Below are 14,105 nucleotides of genomic sequence, written 5' to 3'. Positions count from 1 at the left end.
TTTTCTTTTTTTTTTTGATCGATCAGATTTCTGTTTTATTTATAACAACATAGCCGTAATTGTCTGGTATCTTGCATAATACACATGAAAATACAAGCTGTCAAGCCTTGCGTTCTTGTGCAGCGGGCGATGACTTCCTTTCTCACATTGGTCCTCTGATTTCGCCTTGTCATTTTGTGCCTTCTTAGTTTAGAAAGAAGTGAGGTTCAAGTTTAGTTTATGCATGATCGTTAAGCAATTTCATCCTCTCTGAACACACATTGCAATTCGCATCCCACCCAGATGCATAGGGCAGCAAGGCCACGATGGCCACCCTTCCGCTCCAGTGTGTGTAACGAGGTAATAAACCGACAGCCAGATGCTCCAAGAGTTTGGCCCAAGGCTATAGCTCCTCCCTGAATGATGATCTCCGGTTTAATCCAAGTTCTTCAGCTATTGCAACAGAGAGGGCTGCATAAGGCCTTATTCATTTCAAATATGTTTACATCCTCCAGCGATCAACCTGCTTTTGCAACTAGATGGAAGGCTCCATCCCTGGTCCCTGTTTGTGACCAGGAAACTGTGCTAAAGGTGTAAGCCTACAATTACCAGCTTCTGACCTCTCCCTAAGAACCACAGCTACAGCACCACCATTTATTCCTGAAGCATTAGCTGGGGTGACCGTATTGCTGCATCTGTGAGGAAGCAGGCTTTAGTTTAGACATGGCTTCCTTGCTGCTCCCATGGTGAGGAAACTCATCATTGAACATCAGTAAGCCCTTTTCCAGAAGATATAAAAACTGGCACAATCTCTTTGCCAAAATGGCCGGCTTTCTGTGCACTTTTGTCCTGTTCCGGGACAGAACTGCAAACTGTCTTGATCTTCTCTACTCACTCGCCATTTTGGGGCTACATTTTCATCTGTAATGCCCATATGACAGTTGCGGAATGCATCTGTAAGCCCATCACGGAGCATACTGTCAGTGGTGACCCCACATCCTGACGCTTGACCTCAAGTGAACCAAGTGAAGATCCTCGCTCATACTTCCCATGCCTCCTGCAACCATGGTGCTGGCTGGGGTCTCCTATCCGCATTGACTGGGCTACAAGGCTCGAGGCTTTTAGACTTGACCCACTAACCACCTGGCAGCTCTCGCGGGAACAAGTAGGGGATCTCTGCACCCACACCAGCTTATGGAACAGCATTCTGTCCGCGACCTGCAGCCAAAACGTCCAAATATGACTTCTGACACCTCTTCGGGAGCCACAGCATCCCTCTTCAGGAATTCTTTGATGACAGCTGAGCCCAGGTCATGGACGAGAATGATGGACAAGGCACCACTGAAAGAGCCTGTGATGATCCACGCCGCCCAGACCACAGGGTCTTGGACCACAGGACCTGCACACATCCTGCCTCCTGACCGCCTCACGTGTTGCTTCCTGGAGAAAATGACTGAGTTAATAGGGAAGACATGATCGTAAGCCTTATAGGTTATCACAACTGCATGCAACTTTGTGATTACTCTCTAGAAGGTTTCTATTCCATTAACTAAGAGAAATGAGTTATTTTCATCACTCGAGAAAGGTTAAGAAGTTTATTTAAGGAGAAACAATAAATATATTTTTTAAATGTTATATCTTCGAGAGTATAATAAGCTGGTTATAAAGTATCTAACCCAGAAATTGATCCTTGTACTGTTTTCTTAGTCTTGGTGAGAATTGTGGGTGGGCGGAGGCAGAGGGATGAGAGAGGAGTAGAGAGGAGGTCAAGTATAATTGAATGCACAGGCAGTCAAATCTAATAGGATTGGAAATAAGTCCTTTTAGACCTACATGCATGGCTCTGCCCTTTAACGCACACAGTTGGCTGATCTTGCTTGACACTTGGCTTTTATCTTCCTGAAAGAAGGCAAATCATATAGGTAAACATTCATCGTACCCTTGCTTTGTGAAAGCCTTTGATTTAGCAGGAGTGAAGTTAAACAGCATTAAAGATAGTACTGAAGATGTCACTGCTGGCCCCTAGGGACGTGGGGAGTAGGATCGGTACCTGCTCTCTCTCAAACTCTTCGTTGGACTTTCTATTCTCAATGAATCGCAGTAAAGGAGCTAGTCCGTCCCCACATACAAAGGGTGCTTCTCCCCACTGCTGAGCTATTCCTAGGGGCTCCAGAAGCCTAAATGAGAATTCCCTCGCCTGCAGTCCTACCCTCGACTGGAAGGCTGGACACATGGAACTGACTTCAGGTCCATGTTTCAGCTAGGTACAAGAAAAAAAGTTGGACCAGAGAGTCTGCAGATGGCCTGCTTCAGACACAGAGAACACGGAGATTTTTGTCGTCATTTCTCTCCAGCACCAGAGAGAGAGTAGACAATCAGCAGATGCTGGATAAATGAATGATCAAATGGTACTTTATGAGCTAACATACTCTCATTTTATGTCAAAGAGAAACATGCTATTGTTGTTTCTTAGACTAAACATTAATTAGACACATATTCTTGCTGCATTTAAGTCATAGACTTCCAAAATTAATTTTAATAAACATTTTAGTCAACATTTTTCCCATTAAGCCATAATTTTTTTCTTTTAAAAATGTTTTTCTACAACCTTCGGAAGTAAATGTAGAATACGTACATTAACCGAGGAGACAAAAATTGGGGTTATTGTTATTTCAAAAAATTATCTTTAGATAAACTCTATTTTCTTTCACCTAAGAAAACAATTAGGCATTTCTAACTGAATGTTCATAGTCTGGAATACAAAATACTAAAGTTTTAATATGCAATAAGAAAGTATAAAACATTAGACAATTTTGTTGCGTTATACAAATGTGAAGAAAAAATTCCTGACAAAAGTTCTCATATATTTTTATTTGCTTGTTTTTATTTTAAGAACTGCCCCAGGCCAGTTATCTTAGTTGTAAATCAGAATGCAGATAAATTGATTTATTGAAACCACTCTTTAGATATAATGACAAGAAATCGGTCATCAATATGCCATCTCTGATGGTTAATTTATTCTATGCATGACTAACCATTTTGAGGGAGAGGAATCGAAAGGGAAATTCAGGCTTGTATTAAGACCATTTGTGTTAGAGACCATGAATTCTTTCCAAGGCTGTCTTCTGATCTACTGGATGTCTATATCTATTCACTCGTTTTTTTGTTTTTGTTTTTGAGATTTCTCATCTGTTTTCTAAAATAGAATATCTTCATTATATTTAAGACTATAGAGAAAAATTATACTATAAAAATTTCAGATAAATGAAATCAAAAGTTAAAATATCCTTACATCCCAAAGGTGATCATTATTGAGAATTTAATATACATTTTTCTTCTGGCCTTTTTTTCTATAACAAAATCATACTTTTAAAAAGTAACAATATGTTATACAAACTGTTTTTGCAATTTTTTTTTCATTTAGTATTTTTCCATGTCACTTTTGTCTGAAATAAATCTATTACCATAAGTTATTTTGCAAGACTCAGATTATGGGCAATATTATGACACTTGGGGGTGAACATAGGCAGGAAATTAACGTTGATTTTCCCTAATCTAAGAGTCATGATTTTTCTCAGACCCTGTGGTATAGTATGGATAAAATAGAATGAATATATAAATAAAAAATGGCTCGAGTGTCTTTATTTTAGGGCTACCTGTCCCTCTACTAATGGAGTTAAGCAGGGCACAAGTGACTTTTATATGAGTTGATTTTATATACTTAGTTTTCTGGCAATTATGATATACTTTTAATATATAAAGTATGTTATTACTATTAACAATTTGTCTTATGAAAAAATGCACTTTCTGTCAGTCCTTCACCACCAATTTAACAGGATTTTCTGCCATTCTTATTAGAATAGTTTCTTTTTTTTTTTTAACTTTTTAAAAATTAAGCTTATGGAGTAACATTGGTTAATACTATTATATAATTTTCAAGTGTACATTATAATTCGATGTCTGTATATTCTATTGTGCATTTACCACCCAAAGTCCAGTTTCCCTCAGTTACCATATATTTGATCCCCTTTACCCACTTCACCCTCCCCGCTCTCCCTGTATATTTGACCCCAGAATTATTTCTTTTGAATTTGTTTTTTTCTGATTCTAATACAGTGGAGTAACTGGACAGTTTACTGAGCTATAGTCTAAGAGAAATGACGTGCTTTGACATTTGAAGTTAGTGTTTTTGAAGACAGAGAATCCAATGCAACATTTAAAGAGACACATACCAAAAAATAAATCCCCAAATAGTTCAAGAACAACTGTGCCATGCTAACGACAAAATTACCCTCTCCAGCTGGTGTGTCCGAGGCAATGCCATACCTCCCACCAGCTAGTAGGTGTAATAGTATGCAGTGCCAGGTTTTAATCTGTCCCCATTGTGAAGATGGATTAGAATTGAGTGCAAAAGCTGAGACTGTATTAACATTTTGAAAAAAAAATATTTTGAAATCTGTGAATGAGAACTATCTTTCATAAGTGTGGCAGGGAGCAGAATTCAATAGCTGCTATTTTATCTTCAAAGCACTGTCACAAACAAACAAACAAAAAAGCATGTCCTCTGGTGAATATGTTCCCTGCACCATTTGCCCTCATCTCCCTTCCCGCTCACATCAGCAGACATGTGGGTGACAATCTGTGGGTGCGGGGGATGCTCTTTGCCCTCTCCTATGAGGGGCTTCTCACACACAGGCCCAAGGATCAGAATGGAAGCTCGGTGCCTCCCTCTTTGAAGCTCAGGAACATGAGCTCGAGAATCCAATCCATCAAGTCGCTCATCTCCAGCATGTCCTTTCTCATATTGCTGGCTGTGACTTTTATTACACTTTTGATGAGATCAAGCCCCAAAAGACTTCCTACTGGAACAAATAGGCATGCGATCAGGGCAGGCTGATAAAGCTAGCTACCTGGGAAAAATAATGTGTTATGAGTCTGCATAATTTAAGATATTGTCCCAAGACTAAAATATAGTGCTGAGTGTGTATGTTGGCTAAACAAATTATACCAAATTAATATCCATAGCTAAGAATTTCAATGACAAATACGTGGACATTTTGTCTACATCTACCACTCTTCCTCCAGATAAGAACTTTTATTAATTTCGTGTATGACCTCTCAGTGTGATATTTTATGTATAAGCAAAAAGGACATGTTTTTATTATTCTCCCTTTCCTACTCAAAATATTGCGTAATAAGTTGACTACTCTGCACTTTGCTCTTTTATTAATATATCCTGGAGATCTTTTTTTACATCAGTATAAAGAGAAAAACCTTTATTCTTTTTAAAAAACAGCTTTACTGAGATATAAATCACATATCATACGATTCACTCATTTGAAGTGTACAGTGCAATGGCATTTAATATATTCATGAAGTTGTGCATCCATCATCCCAATCGATTTTATAACATTTTTATTACCCCCAAAAGAAATCCTGTGTCCCTTAGCTGTCCCCAATCTTCCCACCCCACCTCCTTGCCCAAGGCAGCTGATCTACTTTCTGTCACTACAGATTTGCCTATTCTATAGTATGCATATGTATGTATTATATATGTATGACATTTCTTACAAACGGAATCAGACAATATATGATCCTTTGTGCCTGGCTTCTTTTCCTTAACATAACCTTTTCAAGGTTCATCCATGTCATAGCATTGCTCTTTTTTATAGCGGCTGTTGTCTACATTTTATTGTGCAGAGGTACCATCATTTGATTAACTGTTTCCCTTTTAGATTCATGAGTTCCTCCTAGTTTTGCTCTTTCAAGCAATGCTGTGGTGAATAAACTTGAACATATGTCATTTCCTACGTATGCTGGCACACATTTCCAGATATGGGATTTCTGGAGTAAACAGTAAACACAACTGTGATTTTGTTCGATAGCGCCAACTTACTCAATTACACTCCCATCAACAATGTGTGAGAAGCCTAATTCCTCATAGCCTTACCAGCAAAGCATGTTGTCAAACACTTGAATTTTTGCCAATCTGGTGTTTTTTATTAGCATATTTCTTAATATGGTTGAGATTGATATTCATATACATTGATGACTCATGATTTCCTTGTTTGAACTACATTTTCTTGGCTTCATCAGAGTGGTGGTTAGAGTCTGTCAACTATGACAACTTGGTTTCCTGCAAGTGTTTGGTTTTTATATCTTTTGTGTTTTGCGACAGGGAACTGGTCATTTTCGTACTGACAGTTATAATAAAGGTGAATATTATTAAGTATAAATAATTATCTTCATAACATATGTATCATGAGGAGTATAATTTGTTTATTTGCAATTAGTTTGCACTTGTATTTTTAGAGTAATCAAAGAAGAAATTACCTTTCACTAGTGATGGTTGTTTTGGTTGGCAATATGATTGTTCTTATCATAAAACTGCAATTCACATGAAATAAAAACAAAACCTCTATTTATAACCAATTGAATGACTTCATTATATGTTAGGTGCCTGTCACCAGTTTCACTTGGAATTTCTTAGAGAAAATAAGCTCTAGCATTTCCCGGGAAAAAAATAAAAATAAAAAAGACTGTCCATCTGAATATTTTTCTCTCTTTCATCAGACATTTTATCAAGTAAGTTCTTCTATTTGAAACTAAGGTTTTGTTAAGAGTAAGCAAACCCACATATGTTCTGATTTACTTATACTTTAGGTACTGAAATTCAGAGACCTCTGCACAAGAATCTGTATATTTCCTTAGCAGCAAGTCATTTCTTTCAGAGAACACAATAGAGTCTAATCTGCATAGCCGCCTAAGGCTCTCTAGGGTGTCAAAGCAAGACAGCAGAAATTCCTGAGTGGGCGACCCAAGATCCCCTGAAAGGAGCAATTATGAAGGTGAGATTGATGGCCGAGCCCTCAGAACCCTGACGTTAACATTCAAAGCAAAACTGGAAGCAAGCCTGCCCTAACCTCTAAATGCACTGTCCTGGTGCTTCCCAGAGACTCAGGCATGAGACAGGAAAGCTTCAGTTGACAGCTGTCAGGGTTTGAAATAGCGGCTAATCACCAGCAGAGGCCAGAAGCATTCCTGAGGGTGCCAAGGTGGTATGGTGGCTCCCCAGCACCTACAGCAGGAGAAGTATAAACTAAAGGGCACACTCTCTTGTATAAGCCTAAGAAGCAATTCTCCAAGAGCCCACACACCATTTATTATGAGACAATGACAACACGACTACAAAAATAATAGTCCATTCTACTTATTCATGGTAGTTGGTACACACGTTGAATTAGCAAATACTGCAGAGTTGCTGCAAACAGTGACAACTGAACCATTGCTCCTAGGAGCAATATGCCGTAAGGTTCCTATGAGTCTCAGATCACAAAGTTTATCAGCCGATCGCCATATAACCTTGTTTTACGTGTGCCCTTCCCGAAAGCACTATAACTGATGCCTGCATGAAGCATATCGAATACATGTGTCTTTTCTGCATCCTCCCTGGGCTTAGGAGCACCAGACAGTACTTCAGCACTAGGCTTGGGGGCTACTTTAGACAGCAAAATCGCCAGCAAACACATAAAATGTGAAAGACATGGCACGACATAGACCGTTAAAAGGACACTTGTTTCCAGTCTGAGAGCTGAAACAAGAAAGGAGAGTGTCACTTTGTTTGACCTCAGCTAGGAATGTGTGCAAAGGGTGAGGCAAATTTTTCGCTGCTCTGCGCATGTCCCTGAATAGTGAAAGAAAGAGCAGACTGAGCGGGGAGTACTGACGGTAAGTTTTAGCGAGTCGGCAAATTTGCATATAGGGAATCTGCGAATAATGAGGGGCGATTGTAATTGTCATCACTGAAAAAAGAAGATCCGCCCTACCTTTGAGAAACCTGGCAGAAGCAGGGGGAGTGAAGAAGCGGGACAGGAGCAGCGAGAGGACACGTGGGCAGCCGCGGTGGCACCCGTGTGAGGTCCGATGCTCATTTTCCATGGCTCTCCGGACAGCTCAAGGAGTTTCGCTGTGCTTCAGTTTCTTCATCAGCGAAACTGAAGCAACTCCTGATCTACTTACTTCAAAGAGATATTTTGAAGTTAAAATGTAGGAACCTGAGGGACTAAATAAATTAAAATGAATTAGGAAAAAAAAAAATCCAAGGATCCGTGGTGGTTATTTCTGCATGAGAATGGTCGAGGTAATTTTTATTTTTTCCTGTGTGGCCCTCTAAATTATTTCACAATGATCACTCTTTAGCATGTATTATATTTATAATCCGAGATCATTTTTTAAAGGAAAAAAAAAACACCCGGGAGAATAACGTAAATTCATGGGAAACCGCTTTGAGAAAAAGTAAACTGTTAAAGATTAGAGAAGGTGTCATTGTCCATGAATAGGTCAGTATTAATGATGGGTTAGTAAGTGGAACTGCAATTCCACCCTGCTCTGTTGAGAGCATAAAAACAAGTCCCACCTGGTTTGTGTAGTTAATCTTGTCGCCAGAGCCATTTGCCTCAGGCCTGACTTTATACCGCTATGCGGCTGGACTGCGCCTGCCTGACCCGTGAGCGCCTGAACTGCCCTGGACTTCATTTGTACTTGCAGGAAAATAAAGGGAGTGGAGGGCTGAGTTATTTCCCCTTCTTAACAGCAACATGTAATATAAACCAGAGAGAGAGGGACTCTAGGACAGTGCATGGAGAAATCTACACTGTTTCCTCTCGATTTAGCAATTTATCTATCATCTATCTATTATCTATCTATTTATTTATTTTAATTAAGTTTATTGGGGTAACATTGGTTAATACAATTATATAATTTTCAGGTGTACATTATCATTTGACATCTATATATTCTATTGTGTGTTTACCACCCAAACTCCAGTTTCCTTCAGCTACCATATATTTGATCCCCTTTACCCACTTCGCCCTCCCCCTAAACCCTATATTTGACTCCCTTTATCTCGTCTACCTCCCCCCACTTCCCCCACCCCACTAGTAACCACTAGTCTATAGTCATTTGGTAACCACTAGCCGATAGTCCATGTCCATGAGTCTCTGTTTGTCCTGCTCATTGTTGCTTTTAGCTTTATATCCCACATATAAGTGATATCATGTGATTTTGGACTTTTTCTGTCTGGCTTATTTCACTTAGCATGATTATCTCGAGGTCCATCCGCATTGTCCCAAATGGCAGTATTTCATCTCTTCTTATGGCTGAGTAATATTTCATTGTATATATGTACCACAGCTTCTTTAGTCAATCATCTATTGTAGGACACATCGGTTGCTTCCATGTCCTGGCCACTGTGAATAATGCTAGCAATGCAATTTTAAAAAGGTAGCACTAATGTGCTGCTTTGGTTCTAGGAACTAACCTGACTCACTATTTTAGAAACACAAATTGGTCTTGGCCTTTTAGATAAAGAACAGGTTTATCTGATTCAAAAGTTCACTGCCTTCCATAAAGAGTCATTTACTTGCCTTCAGATTTCTCTCTGTCCTTTCAAATGGACATGTGATGCTTTTTCATTTTCTAATCAAAACTGTCCGTGGTATGTCTGAGGGCGATTCAGGGGCTGTGATGCCTGACAATAGAGATGGTTGGTTCTCTGTGCCAGGTAATGTGATCCTAAATAGATTAAAGAATGAAGGCTAAGCCCTTCAGCTCTGGCCTCTGGCTTACGTAAAACACAGACCTGGTTAATAGATTTTATTGGGTCCTAAACAATTAGGTCTCTTGCAAAATTTAGCAAAAACATCACTGTTTAAAGAATGGGGGAAAAAAAAAAGCTTACAGAAATAATGAAGAATGATCACATGGTTATTATTATTTAATAAGAAGAAATATAAAGTAGTATTTACTGAAGTGAATATTGCTTTAGCTTTTATTCTGTCTACGCAGCTAATGTATTGTGTTATACCGATTTAGCATATTAACTGTGTCCTATGCCGATTTTCACATAAAAATCTGTAGTTTCACAGCAATCCTTCAAAAGGACACTTGAAAGGATCCCCGAAATGCTAGCCCACATGGCAAATGGGTATAAAACAGTAGGAATTTGGGGTAATTAACAGCCAAGGTAGAATATTTTTGTACCCCCCAACAAATTATTTAGAGCAATCTCAACAAGATCTGCTTTTGAACTATCCAGATGCATGAAATTTTGGTTAGGCCATCCATAATTTTGTATCATGGATTAATTATGATGATGTTGCTCTTTATAATTCTCTTTCGGAAAAAAAAAAGTCATTATTATAGTGCTGTTAGAGAATCACAAGAAAGTGCTTACATGTGGGACGCAGTTAATCCCCATTTGAAAGAAGAAAATTTAGTTGTAACATTGTAAGAATACCCTTGGAGGGAAATTGAGTCTGGAACATGACAAACTTGATGATGATAACCCTGGGGGAAACTAGTCTATTTTGATCTCTCTAATATTTCAAAAAAAAGCCCTATTTGAAAATATTTAGTACAATCAATGTACAATTTCAGCATCTGAGAAGAGTCGTTGGAATCTTAGACTTGAAATTCCATGAGCAAGGGGACAAGAGAGAGAGAGAAACAAGTAAAAATAAAATAAATCATGGGCCATCGGATAAACATTTGGTTTCATGGAACATCCAAATAAGTATACAGGCATAGTATCTTTGCTGACAGGTAGATAATACACCTTTCTTTTAAAGCATGAAATATAAGCAGATGTCAAGAAGAGATAAAAGGAGGTAGCATTTTGGGCTGGCTGAACTCAGAGGGACATCGGACATGATCTCGCCAGCCTTGTCACCTTACAACTGGAAACAATGAAGCCCCAGGAATTTGAGTGACTTGCCCAGCTGAGGCTCTTTCTTCCATGCTTCACCTCTCTTGAAAGAAAACATACTAAAAATGCCAGAAGTTCCTAGAATCCCTCTGAGTCTAAGAGAAAGAAGAGAAGGAAGGAAGGGAAGAAGGGAGGGGGGAGATCCTTGCCTGAGGAGGAAGCCATTTTCCTGTGGCCCAGCCCAAAGTCCCTTCAATCAATTTTTCTTAAACTTTAGCCTCTTCATCTGTCCTCTTATTCCTAGTTAGCTATGCTAATATCATTAGTTATTGAGGTTCTGTGCGCAATTAAAAATGAAATGAGAGAAGAATGTAAGAAATTGTTAAAAACAGCCCGCGATATATTCATATTAAAGAGCAAGTGGACTGTTTAAATTTTAATCCTAATAAACCTATTGTCTCACCAAAAAAATGTCGATTAAATGTCGGTAATAAAAGGTAATAAAATACGCAACATGGCATGAATGTGTCTAATATTCATTAGGAGAATGGGTACCTGCAAGCATAAAGGAATAATTCAGGAGTCTTGGATTTTGTCTCTAATTCGTTATGTGACCTTGGACATGTCACTATACTTTTGTTGCAGCTATAATAAAATTGCCCCCTGACGTAACCTCAGAGAAGTGTTCTAATGATTAATAATGAACTGATGATGGCTTACACACCTGCGATTAAAGGCGGTGTGTAAAAGTGTATGTTATTCTTGTTGTAATTACTGTTATTGTTCACACACAGGCAGAGATACAGTGGGGTTGGGGGGTGTGGGGATATCAGTCACAGCTAAAGACCAAGATGCCCGAGAAAAAGAAAGAAGTACATTAATGAATTTTGGCTTCATTTGCAGTTTATTTTCGAGGTTAATTATTCTACTGAGATATACACCGTATCTTGAGTTATTGGTGTGACGAAACATTTTCAGAACCTGACTTCCCAGGGGAACATGTGGAATACGTGGAATGTTCTAGTAGCCAGCACTGTGACCTTCATAACACCCATTGGATCTCAGTATCCATGTCTGTAAAATCCAGCGTAGATCTAGATGGTCTGAGTTTTATACTTGCTCTGAGAGTTGACTATTCTACTGCTTCAGAAACCTCCAAGGTCAGTCCTGCAGCTGACGAAAAATAGAAACCCCAATCAATGTCAGCCACCATCGCCGGCTGGGGAAGGTCAATTACAAAACCGAACAGCACAGTGGGGAGGTTTCTAGTGAGGTGTCTGGAGTCAGAGATCCACGCTGGAATTCTTGTTCTGCCACCTTATGTTAGCTGTGGGCAGTTTTTGTGATCATACAAGAGAATATATTTATTCTTAGGAGATGCATGCAGAAATATTTACGATAATCATCATGATACTTGAAATTGAGTTTCAAATGGTTTAGCAAAAAAAACCCCACCTCACGCTATATATCATATATATATATATATGATATGTTTATGTGTGTACATATATTATCTATCTATCTATCTATCATCTATCAGGTAAATTGGCAAAGTGTTAATGATTGATGGATCTAGGCAGAGGATATGTGAGTATTCATTCATTGTACTGTTCTTTTAATATTTCCGTAGGTTTGAACATTTTGAAAACAACAAGTTGAGGGAAAATGAAAACACAGCATATTATGAATTGAGAAAAATATCTCCAGGGAAAGCCCCTATGTAACCCGTGTTTTCCCAGCTCTCAGCAGCTGGCGGATACAGCACATTAACTGTAGTAACCCACGGCATCCAGTACGTCATGGACGGTCAGTAGATGGATAAGTGAGTGGACTTTTCAATGGCTCTTTGGACCATTTGCTGTCACCCAACACCAGCTCCCTGCAAAGTGCCCTGCAGGTGTGCAGGATGGCTCTCATACACACCCACAGCCAAGGCTGGCTCTCTGGTTTTTCATCTATCTGGTAGTTCATTCACTTATCTAACACTCATTCACTTATCTAACACGTACTTTCCAAGTCCCCCAGACGCTGTGTTCATTGCTCAACGCCAAGATATAGTTTCGAATAAGACAACCCTCCTTGAGGACCTTATATTCTGATGACATCTAAACTACTTCTTCCCTCTTCTCCTCCCCTGGACCCTCTGCTCACCTCCCACTGCAGCCAAGGACCTTTGAGATGACAAAGCTCCCAAACTAGTATTCGCTGGAAAGCAAAGAAGGTGCCATCTCCCTCTCTGTGTTGACACTGGCTTGCGATCTGCGACAGGGTGGAAAGTTCTGAACCATGACAGATCCCAACGCTTGTCTGTGCCAGACACTGTCGATCCCCTCTAGCAGGTGCAATTACTAACCCTTTTTGGTAGACGAGGAAACTGAGGCACAGGAAATTTAAAGTATGTTGTTACAGGGCTAATAAGTGATTGAACTGGCATTTTGGAGTTTAAAACCAGAATTACCTGGCTCTATGATGTCTCTTTGTCTCCTGGAGGTTTTAGTAAAATGCCTACTGGGATGCCACTTACAGCTCCTCCCTCCCCCACCCCTTCCTCTCTCCCTATAAGGTCGATGATCTCCTTGGAGACTGTGCCAGACACAAACGTGAACGAGAGCCTTGGTGCTATTCTGGGGAGCACTTCTCTCCTCTCCAGTGTCGAACCCTCTGCTCATGGGTCGAGCCTCGTAGGCATGGCTCCCTCTTCCCTGAGAAGAGGTTCTTTCCCAGGAGGCTACCAGACCTTCCTGCAAATGGACCTCTGGCTGGCAACTCCGTCCTGGAGATCACTGCCCTGTCCTGCAGAAATAGGCAACACACAGAGGTCAGCAAAACACCTTCTTGAGTACTGAGGTGAAAAAAGCTCATGAGATCACATCCCCTTCCATCTACCCACAATAATTTTTTGATTTTTAACCTTGTCTTCTCTGGGCATGACCAATGTATGTATATCTATAATTGTTGGGACAGAAAAGCAATTCCATTCACCTTCCGATATGCAGGTGCCAAAGTAGCAGTTAACTTGTGTTAGGGTTGTGTCATTTTACACTACCCCCTTTTTCTAACAGCACATATGTAGGTGGGTTACAGAGAGCTGTGTATTGAGTGGACGAGGGAAGCCTCCCCTAAGTTAAGGGGCAGAATTAATGACATTCGGGCCAGCTCGTGGAGGGGTGAGATCCAAAGACCAGCTTCCTCATATCATAAACGAGTGTCGTTATGGTATATGGTCTTTGCAGATTTATAAAAAGCCATGTATGACTCAAAGTCCAATAGACAAAAGAGTGGAATGGAGCATCTGTCCTCCACGAGGAGAGAGTCACAGAGAGATCGCAGTAGAAAGCATCGGAGTTGTTTGTGTACGAGTTCCAAGTATCTGACGGAAGCCAGGGAACCAGAAGCCACTTGAAGTGGGATGAGCAGTTGA

General features: G+C 39.9%; 1 pseudogene; it reads right to left on the bottom strand.

Moving 5' to 3' along the window:
- Positions 1 to 240: 240 nt before the first annotated feature.
- LOC120597145 (acetyl-CoA acetyltransferase, cytosolic-like) lies at positions 241 to 1,388 on the bottom strand (annotated as a pseudogene).
- Positions 1,389 to 14,105: the final 12,717 nt, after the last annotated feature.

This window comes from Pteropus medius, unplaced genomic scaffold (genome assembly GCF_902729225.1).
Source record: "Pteropus medius unplaced genomic scaffold, Ma_sr-lr_union100, whole genome shotgun sequence".
Taxonomy (NCBI): Eukaryota; Metazoa; Chordata; class Mammalia; order Chiroptera; family Pteropodidae; genus Pteropus; species Pteropus medius.
Note: the sequence above shows the minus strand (reverse complement) of the source record. Positions and strands in the feature narration are given on the sequence as shown.